Raw genomic sequence first — 10449 nt, 5'->3', positions numbered from 1 at the left:
CGGCCTGTCATTGAGACAAAAACGTGTTAAGCATATAAGCACTTTCGACTTGATTTGCAGTGGTCAGTTACGCAAGACGGGAAGAGAGTTTCCTTCTTCAGAGTCCTTTTATCCCAATATTAAGGATAATGTGTGGGCCTTTACTGAAAGAAGATGGTTGATCCCCTTGCCGACTCATTCCATCCTCCCCCCGGTGGGTCGTCCTCTTATTCACTCTCGCGAGCAAAGAAGAAGAGAGACATCATTCAAGCCAGCAATGGACTGAGGTATGAGACGATAAAGGTAAAGAGAAGGGGCCGTCGTTGGTGCATAACAGATCTTTCCTATCTACGATCTTTCTCGGTGCATAAGCGAGGCTTCGCGGTCGAAGTACCACATAAGCAATAAAGCCAATAGACCTTGAATAGCCTGTACGAAATAACTTGTGAAGAGGATTTACTAGAGTCTAAAAATCTTGTACGCAAGTTGGCACAGCGCTTTCAATCAATCTCGCTCATCTGGTCTGCCCGGTCAAATCAGCGATCATGCCCCCCTTATTCTAGCGGAGGAACAGCTTCATCAGATTCATTCCCTTGCTAATCCTCCTTCAAGCCTTGTTCCTTCTTCCGCTTCATCTATCGTAAAATTCTATATGCCACAAATAGAAGTAGAAAGAAATCCTAGCAGTCATTGAGATTGAATCCAGAGGAAATCGCAATCCAATTACCGTGAGAGCGAATTAACAGAGTCAGTTCAACTAAATGGTCAAAATCAGAATAAAGGAAGGTAACGAAATACTTCATTAACAAGGCCCGTTTAATTAACAATTTTAGCTTTCTTTGCTCACCAGCTTTTTTCTGCGCCCCTTCACTCACTTCTGAATGACTCCTTTAGCACTCTCTTTTGGTTGGTTACTTCATTGAAATAGAAAGTACATCTCTAACTCCCGGCTAACGCGAATCATTCAAAAACTACTACTTATTGGGTTGGGCAACCGACACGTGAAATCGATGCCGGGCTACACTTCCTTCAATTAATTGTTTAGGTTTACTTTGGCGGAGCATTCAATCCAGGTGTGGGAATCATTCCGACTTCATGTATTTGCCCTGCCCTAGCCTCTTGGGAATGTAGGTGTCCGAGAATGGAAGCTCGGCAACAGAGCAGACCGGAAGAAGTATGTACCTCATGAAGCAAGGACTAGCCAGAGCTCTTAGTATGGCCACTTTTGCAGGATGAATCCGTTCACTGCCTGCTTCTCTATCGCATTGGACCTAGAAAGAGTGCAAACAGGAAGCATAGATCCTTGAGAAATAGAGGAGCTATGAGTGCTGTCCACAACCTCTAATGTTCCAAAAGATATAATCCGTCACTCGCTCCAGAGACCTCAGTACCGTGCTAACTCCAAGAATTTCCTTCTTTACTACATAAAGCATCAGCTGCTGGATAGAAAGCAAAAGCATTTATTTATAGCTGACAGTTAGCTTTCGCTTGATTTCTTTCTTATAAAATTACATTTTGTTGATTGTAGATTGGGTCGGTGTAAATAAAGGGTGAGCTCCAAACTACAGTGGGAAAGGCCGAGTATACACCAACCATACTTTGGAGTGAGAAGGAGATCCTAACTAACAAAATAAGGCATCTGATACTATGCTGAAAAGTCCCGTTTGGTCACTTTTCAAAAGAAGGATGCGCCGCTATTTTATCATCATCTGGCACTGCTTGACTTGCTTTCACAGCTTTTAGCTTGAACGTGGCACTAAAGCCTCCATGTCAACTAAAGAAAATAGTTCAAGACAGTAGAGCACAGAGGGAATTACCAACATGGGTTCAGCATTTCGTTTAGTGAATGCGGAGATAAAAGCAGCTGCTATTGATGTGCAATTGGACCGCTCGCATCGCTCCTTGACACGAAGGCTATAAGAATCAAAGGAAATACTGGGCGTAAATGACTTTGGAGTTCAAACCTGGCAAAGTCCTTACTTACTCGGCTCCAGGCCAAAGCAATGAAAAGACCCTTTATTTAATATGGTCACGCCCATGAGAGAAAGTCTAGCCCTATCAACACCTTCTGATCCTAGTTGGCTCGAGTAAGGCAGGCTACTTCTAAGCAATCTAGAGAACATTGAACCTCATTGAAAAGAAATAACTTCTGGCCAACATAAAGATCCAGCAACCTTTTGCCTGACCTCGGCTCTGACGCATTCCTCCTAGCCTAGATTTTCACTACATTCTTTGGGATCAATGCCTACTTCTTGAACTTGAAATACCTGTATCCCTTCTTCGATAAGTGGAATGTTTCGCTTGAGCGTCTACTTTGGCGAAACCCTTGTTATCTATGCTATGTATTTGTGGCCTAGCCCTCTATAAGGCACACGTTTTTCATACGTGAGGCTATAGAAGGAAAGCAACAATCCTGGAGGAGGAAATAGTTCACTTGTTGGGCACCTGGGCTCCCTATTCGTAAATTCACTTACGTGACGAGCAATTAACAAGGCGCGCTGCGTTTGAATGACATGTTATTTGAATAATATTGCTGCTGTGTCGCAAGTCTCAGTCTTCCAAAATAGGAGACGACTATGGACAGAGATACCAGGTAAACGGAGTGCCAGTGATTGCCTTGGTTGATAGTGGCAGCACGCACTGTTTTGTAGACCCCAAAGATTGTGAAGCGGGCTGGTTACGACTCAACTCCGTATAAACCTATGGAAATCACAGTAGCAAATGGCGCTAAGATGTATTGTGAGCACAAATGTGATGGCATGCTATGGGTAATGCAAGGGAAGGAGTTTCAGTTTGACATGAAAGTCATGGAGGTAGGTTCGTATGAGGGGGAGATTGGATTTTGTTGCTATAAGAAGGAAGGGCCAATTATTTTCTCAACCAGTGCACCATCCATAACATTGGTCAAGGAAGGCAAGAAAGTAGTTTGAAAGGGAATTCAGGATCAGACAAGGAGGTCAGTAGAAAGAGGAAGGGTGCAGTTACAACAAGGAGAGATTTGTATGCTCGTGCAAGCTTTTCCAGTGAATGCCACCAGCAAAGAAACCAGAATACCTAACAGTATGAATAAGTTACTTACCCGAGACTCTGACATTTTCAATGAGCCAAAAGAGTTACCACCAGACCCATGATCATGTAATACCTCTTCTGGAGGGAGCTGAGCCGATTAATCTCAGGCCGTATAGATACTCGCACGATCAAAAGGCAGCCATTGAAAAGTTGGTCGATGAAATGTTAGCAGCTGCTGTGATTAGGCCAAGCTCAAGCCCTTTGCCCTTTTCAAGTCCTGTACCTGTAGGTAGGATGGGTGGGAGTTGGCGATTGTGTATAGACTACAGGAAACTAAATAGCCTTACCATTAATAAAAATATCCCATTCCTTTCGTGGATGAACTCTTGGAAGAGGGCAGTCCCAAATGAAAAAAAGCCATTTATCGATCCCAAGAAGCAAGTGAATTAGTTTTATTGCTTTTCTTCCTTTAGCTTCTGTTTATTGCAAGCACATATTTTATAGTATTATTTGAGATGCTGGAGTAAAAGGGAGTCAGAGGTAAGCCCTAGCTAGCCGCCCCCCTCTTCCCTATCAGCTGAGAGTTTGCATTCGCCAGTGTGCCACCATTCCTTATTCATACTGTACTTCACTTCTCTATGCTTCAGGCATTCCGCTTTCATCTTGTGATACCCCAGACCTGTTTCTTTGGATCCTTAACTACAAAAGTAAGCACCTCCCCTAACTAATTAGTTAGTATCGAGAGACTCAAAAATCATTAAAGTTGAGAAACAAAGGTACTCTTGCCGATGGAAGAAATTCCATAAATGTCCCATAGAGTCAAAAAGCTGTTTTGAGGAACCAGTATCAAAACTTGACCCATTAGCTGCTGCCCTACTTCATCCAAGGGCTAGGTGTGGGTGTGACTAAATCCCCTCCTTCCTTACTTAATAGTTATTTTAGTCTCCTTGGGCAGTCGACCCCTTCAATTGGTCATGCTTTTCTTGTTTCTCTGGATTCGTTAGGCATGCGACGGGCGAGCAATCTCTTGATACTACGCCTAGCCGTGGGCTTGCTCTTCTTTTTGACCTTGCTTGATCACTCACTAATAGGGATTGGGCTGATCCAGGCATGCAAGCACTCAGGTACCCTTTTCATCCACTCCTTCATCCGCTGATTGTCGCTGTCGATGCCCAGCTATTTAGTTTGGAAAGTGTTAATCCGAGTAGTGAGCCCTGTGGCATACCTCTGAAGGTACCAACGCTTGCACTTGTTTGTGTTAATGGATCCAGCAAGACTCTAATATGATTTCTAAGGATTTGAAGAACGACGTGTACATGTTTCATTTCACCTAATCCATCATTTGAGGAGTGGGTTTCGCGATTGGGCTCAGATAGGGGTAAAGAGGGGGAACGGAGGCAGAGTTGATAATTGTATGGTTTCCCACTAAGCGCGAGCATAAAACTTGATCCTTCCTCACCGTAACCATGGTGTCAAGTTGATTCGCACCGGATATCGATACCTTCAGCCAAGACCCATTCTTAAGTACAAGCCAGTGGTGGTGTCCGGTCGAAGGAAGTTAGTGCTAAGCACTATTAATATCGTATCGAACCTGATGAGTATTTTAGAGTCTCTTTGGACCCCAACTGGAACAGGAACGTTGTCTCTTGATTTCTTCTTTGAATTCAGGTATCAATTCAATTATGATATGAAGAAAAGAGAGAAAGAATTAGTTCCACCAAAGGAACCCCAGTGAAATGCCTTCCTGGCTATCAAGCATTTTGCATTGCTCAAAGCCTAGAATCTTGTATCTGGGAACTGGGAAGAAGATAGACGGTCAACGGCTGTTGCCAATAGTCCTGAATCTGCAAAGCTACTGCAAACACATGCAACACAGGCTACAAGAATGAAGAAACCATGAAACCAACCTAAAATCACTGCCAGCACTTAGTTAGTTAAAGCCCAGGAACCACTTGTGTTACACCGGTGAAGCAGAAGCTCCGAAAGCTGTCCGAGGAGCCAGCCATAGGTGGGTTCTTTACTGGCCATAGGTAGGTCCCTTACTGCTGGATCCTCTAAGCAGGGAAAGATCGTAGCTAGTATGAATTGGAAGAACGATCATACCGAACCCAGGATCCTGCAACTATTCTTCCTTCGTTCAAGACTCGCTTTTCTCGCGGGTTGAATGAGTGAGCCTTGGCCATACATACTGAGATTCAACAGTCAACTTTGGAGTCCGTCCTAAAGCCCCACCAATCTACATAGGTGATACCAGGGTAGGTACTTGAAAGACGAGAATAGAACCCATGCTGATGTACCTTAGCTTTTCCGCTCTTCCAATCCTAAACAAGATCATAAATAAGAGTCCCAGGCCGCTTAACGCCCTCTTAGCACATATGATAGGAGCTGGCATACAGAATTACAAGAAGTTGGTACTTTTTCCAATCCTTTCTGCTTTCTCACCAGCAAAATAGGATCGATCGCGAAATCAAAGAAATCTTTCACCTCACTTCTAAGATGAGCTAGCGCTCGCATCACCTTTCGATATCCTATATTTTGGATATTCAACAAGTAGCATTTCCACGGCATTACCACAAGGATTTCCTGTTTCCCCGATCCACCAGCTACGTTCGCACACTTCCAAATAGTAAATGCTCCCGCGGTTGGAGTTGAGACTTTCTTATCCCTCTTGTTACGACGGATCGAGCATATGATTCTTTTCTTGATTGAAATCATTCACTTTTCCTTGAAATCGTCACAAAGTAATTGGAAGAAGAAGTGCTTGAGAAGCTCATGGATATATTCTATGGTGGCTTCTCCAATAGTTCGAGCCATAGCTTCATTTCATTGTTTCTATAATTTTCTTCACTTTATCATTGCCCTCAAGTACAAGTAATTTATGACAAACTTTCTTTCCCATGGTTCGGGTGGGCACGGATATGGATGGCAGGACAGGAGTGAAGATCCCTCAGCTAAGGGCTAGACCGGACGTTTCACTGTCTGATGACGAGTGGCACACAAATCAACCTGAGAAGGATTCTGCTATGTAAAAAGTGTTTATATAAACGAATTGTTTAACGCCAAGATGCCAATAGCAATGATGGATAAAGCAACTCCCACGAGTAGGGCTCGAAAGCCGGGGACTCTCCTGGCAAAGAATCTGAACGATCTGAGTTCTTTTCTGAGAAAGAAGAAGATGCAAGGCATGGATCCAAGCCTGAAGGCGACGTGGAGTGTTATTATTATCGTTACTCCAGAGAATGGGAGGCACTCTCTTCTTGCAAAATGCAGTTCTGAAATCTGTAATCTAGATGATTCTGGTTGAAGGGGACGATGCAGCCTAGCGGTTACGAACTTTTTGTACGATTCAAAGGATTTCCACTTGAGTAAAGCTATGGTGGGAAATAAACTACCAATTAGGCAATGCGCGTCTCTATTTCTTGAATTCTCTGGTCTAGGCAACCCGAAAGCGTTGTTTAACAAAGACAAGTCTGAATTTGAAACGCAATCCGGCAGAGAAAATAAACTTAAGTAACCACCAGTTGAAACTGAGCGAGGATGCCTCTCCTAATGGAAGTTACGGGCTCAAACAATACCTAATGGTAGGCAACTTTGCTACCCGAGCATCTCTTTCTTATTAAGAACGACATAAATGTTGATTTTCTACTCTCGGGAGTAGGTAAGGGGGACTATGCCCAATAAAATAGGGACTACGGTAGGCATGAAATGAAACTTCTTATCTTAGGTACGGAATTCCTCCACATTAAGACACCAACCTGCCCTTGACAAGTCAATAATCAATCACTAGATTTAGGATCACAAGCCGATGCGATGCTTCACGTCGAAATGGGTTAGTCTGCATCTGAGAGACCCCGCCTAGCTCTAAAATGGTTTCAACCTTTCCTCGACCTCATGGAATGAACTAACTCATATGCAGTGAGCATATTATCATAGACATCCCTCACGATAGCGAACTTGAAGAAGAAGCTGTTTCGACATCTACTTTATCCCAAGTGCAATAATGCTCCAAGTACGGGTTTTCGAATTCATTCCTCGCTGACCGCGCGTCATCTTCAGTTCATGATTGAGGCTCAGATGGAGACTGATGAGATACAGGCTCTGGCTAAGGTTGACATCCAGGCTCTGGACAAGCGATAAGAGATACTTTCTGAAGGATCCAGCTAAGAAAATGAAATGGGTTAGTGGGAACAAGCAGCTAAAGCGCAAAGGTAAGGATGAGCTCGAAAAGTGCAAACTTGAATGATAGCTAGTGGTGGATTGAGACTTTTGAGCTTCTCCATCGATCACTTTTGCGGAAGCTGAGTCCTTTCTTTTCCAGCAACTTCAAATCAGAAAGCCCCGACTCCCATAAAGAATGCTTGCAGATCTTTCTTTTTATTACGATGACGATATGGACCTCATTACTGTCTCATTTTCTTATATTTATATAAGTTCTTTTTTTTGGATTCGACATAACAAGAACAGAATCACGCTCTGTAGGATTTGAACCTACGACATTGGGTTTTGGAGACACACGTTCTACCGAACTGAACTAAGAGCGCTTTCCGGGAGATAAAGCAGTAAAGAAAAGGATGATTTTTGTACCGCATGCATATAGAAAAATGAAACTCTGAATTTTGTCCAATTTGAATCGATCTCAATTGATCCCTCGTTACTGCCCATAGGAGAAGTAATAGGTAGGGATGACAGGATTTGAACCCCTGCCTTGTTTTCCACATCATAATTTATTCCTCCATCTATATACAACTTTCTTGTCATTTCTTCTTTTTGGTTTCATATAATAAATGATATACATCTGAAACCCAACCTAACGTATAAAGAATGAATATTTATCGGTAATGCTCAGGAAGAAAGAAGGGGTCATCTTTTTGATTTTTATTCCACCCTCATGTACCCTTCTTTGCATTTTTTCTAAAGCCTGTTCAACCTCATATCACCTAGAACAAGTCATGGACTTCTTCAATGAAAGAAAGTCTCATGGAAACGTTTTCAACGAAATAAGAACCATACAAAATAGATTTCTTGATCTTTTTATTTAGGAAAACGGATTTTTTCGCAGTTTTTTCTTTTATCCTAAAGATATGCAGAACGAGTGTATTATGAAATGTTCGTTGTCTAGCTTTGCATACATCGCTACTTAATCGTTTAGTGGTTATCGATGAAATTACTTCACCATAGAGAAAATATTATGGAAGTTTATATATATATATATATTATTGGTTGCTTTTGTTTATGTCCAATTGGAAAAGTTGATCTTCTAAATTCATATGTTTAGCCTAAAGTACATAACTTGTGTTCCTCCCTAGTTCTTGCAAAGCCACCTAATCAAGCCTCACCTCATTTGTAGTTATAACATGTTCAGCTGAAAGCAAACTCAAAATAAAATGGGTTTACTATTAGTAACACATATACTTTTTTACCTTAGCTCTTTCTTTATTGTTCATTGAGCAGTTCAAATGCTTTGATTGCTTATCAGATAAGAGGTAAAAATATTCTTCATTCGTTTATTTTGTTAATTCAAAATTGCATTCAAATCCATTCTTTCTCATAACTTGAGAATATGTACAGCGCAGAACAGAAAAGAAGGCAGATTTGATGAGTTGTAGGGGCGGACCCACTTCCACTGATTTCTTGCGGGAAGGTTCTATAAGGGAAGAGGAATCAGAGCTGTGACCTGGTAACCTTGATTTCTTTCGGAACGTCATTACGAGAGTAACAAAGAAAGAATAACGTAGATAGGAAGGAGCGAGCCGAGCCCCAAGGATAATGAATTGGTATGCCGGGTGCTTACTTGAGCAAGAAGCCAAGTCATCGATAATCAAAGAAAGGTGTGAGTGAACGAGCCCAACTTTCCGATTCAAATATGACTCCTTTCCACTTTCAACAAATAGAGAAATCTCCGCTAGGCTAGCAGTGGGTAACCAACGTAGTGCCCCATTCGTTCCATGACATCCAATCAGTTCTCCTCGGATTCCAATCCAATCTCCCAATCAGTGAGAAATAGACGGTCGGATGAGATCTCGAACGTTGTCCCTACCTACTGAGGAATCAAAAGTGTACGTAGAAAAAGAGAGTGTTGGAAATGCATCGAGGAGAACTTACCTTGTGAGTCACTACTCCGGCACTGGGCAGGAATACTACTAGCGAGGCTTATAGGCGGCTAGTTCTTAAAGAAATCTGTCAGCTATAACCTAGCCTATTGAATCTGGTACGCCCGAAGCACGAAACTAGATAGGTAGCCCTACCTACGACTAGAAAAGTATCGTATTTTTTTCTTCCAGTAAATCTTCCACTCATTCCTTCCATTATGGAATATCATTGGGAGTGTATTTTCCCTCTCAAAAAAGGCTTCGCCCTCACTTCACTGAACTTATTGGAAATGCCTAGGACAGAGTTCATTCACTTGCCCAGCAGCCCTACTCCTCATAGTTGATCCGAATTTCTATCCCTGATTGACTCAATCAGGAAGAGGAAGACTTGATAAAAGATGAAAAGAAAGGATTGATTACCTTTTTAAGTCAAGAAAAGAAAGGAAAGGGCTATTTATGAGTTTATGTAGATGAAGTTTCAGATTCTTGGATGAGCGGAACATCTTTGAGACAAATCATCTCTACCCGGGTACATAGCTTCATCCAAACCATGGATCCACGAATTGTTGACTCGCTCTAGAAAAGAGCTTCGTAGTTGGGAGCTCTGAACCGATGATCGATATGGTTTCCTAGGATGAGAACTATGGTTTACTACTTGACAATAAGAAAGTTGTTTTATCTTTTTTTCACTTTTTGAGGTGTTTTGCCTAGTCTGAATTTCCCCTTCTTCTATTTGATCAAGATGGATAGCAAAAAAGCATGAATAGGCCTACTGGGATGGAAGGAGAGAAGGACTGAACGAGAAAAGGAAATACCTCTTTGTTTACCTTGGAATGAATTGCTCAACTACTTAGGTAACGAAACGAAACGTTCATCTACGATCTTTCTTAAAAAAAGATAGGACTGTACGGCAGTTCTCGTTAGTAGATTCGCAGAACAGAAGAAGAAGTTCACTCTGACTTGCGCACTACAAAAAGGCAGCCAACGACTTCGGACGTACTCCGTCTTTCGAGCCTCTGTTTAGCTTCAAAAGATAAGGCGCTAGTGCAACGAACGCTGCTTTGGTGCGTCCCACCCCAACTAACTAGTGCTTGACTTGACTTTCCCCCGCGCCCTATCCAATGAATAAGGAGAAGGCCGGCCTATCAATGACCGAGCCAGTCTGATCTCCTTTATACTTACCTCAAACAACGAGCGAAGTCGAGATGTTGATGAGAAAGGGGCTTTTCTCAAGGCCAAAGAGTGCTCTTTGAAGGCTACTATGCATCCTTACGAATACAAGAGTGGTTTTTTTTGTTTTGGGTATAGCAGGACTTGAACCTGCGACCATTAGGTTAAAAGCCCAATGCTCTACCAACTGAGCTATACACCC

General features: G+C 42.4%; 1 non-coding gene across 1 annotated transcript; it reads right to left on the bottom strand.

The window, feature by feature from the left end:
- Positions 1 to 10376: 10376 nt before the first annotated feature.
- On the bottom strand, positions 10377 to 10449 carry TRNAK-UUU (transfer RNA lysine (anticodon UUU)). The gene has a single exon. It is a non-coding gene; the product is annotated as a tRNA-Lys (tRNA).

This window comes from Triticum urartu, chromosome 3A (genome assembly GCF_056163025.1).
Source record: "Triticum urartu cultivar PI428250 chromosome 3A, HENAU_Tu73, whole genome shotgun sequence".
NCBI lineage: Eukaryota > Viridiplantae > Streptophyta > Magnoliopsida > Poales > Poaceae > Triticum > Triticum urartu.
Note: the sequence above shows the minus strand (reverse complement) of the source record. Positions and strands in the feature narration are given on the sequence as shown.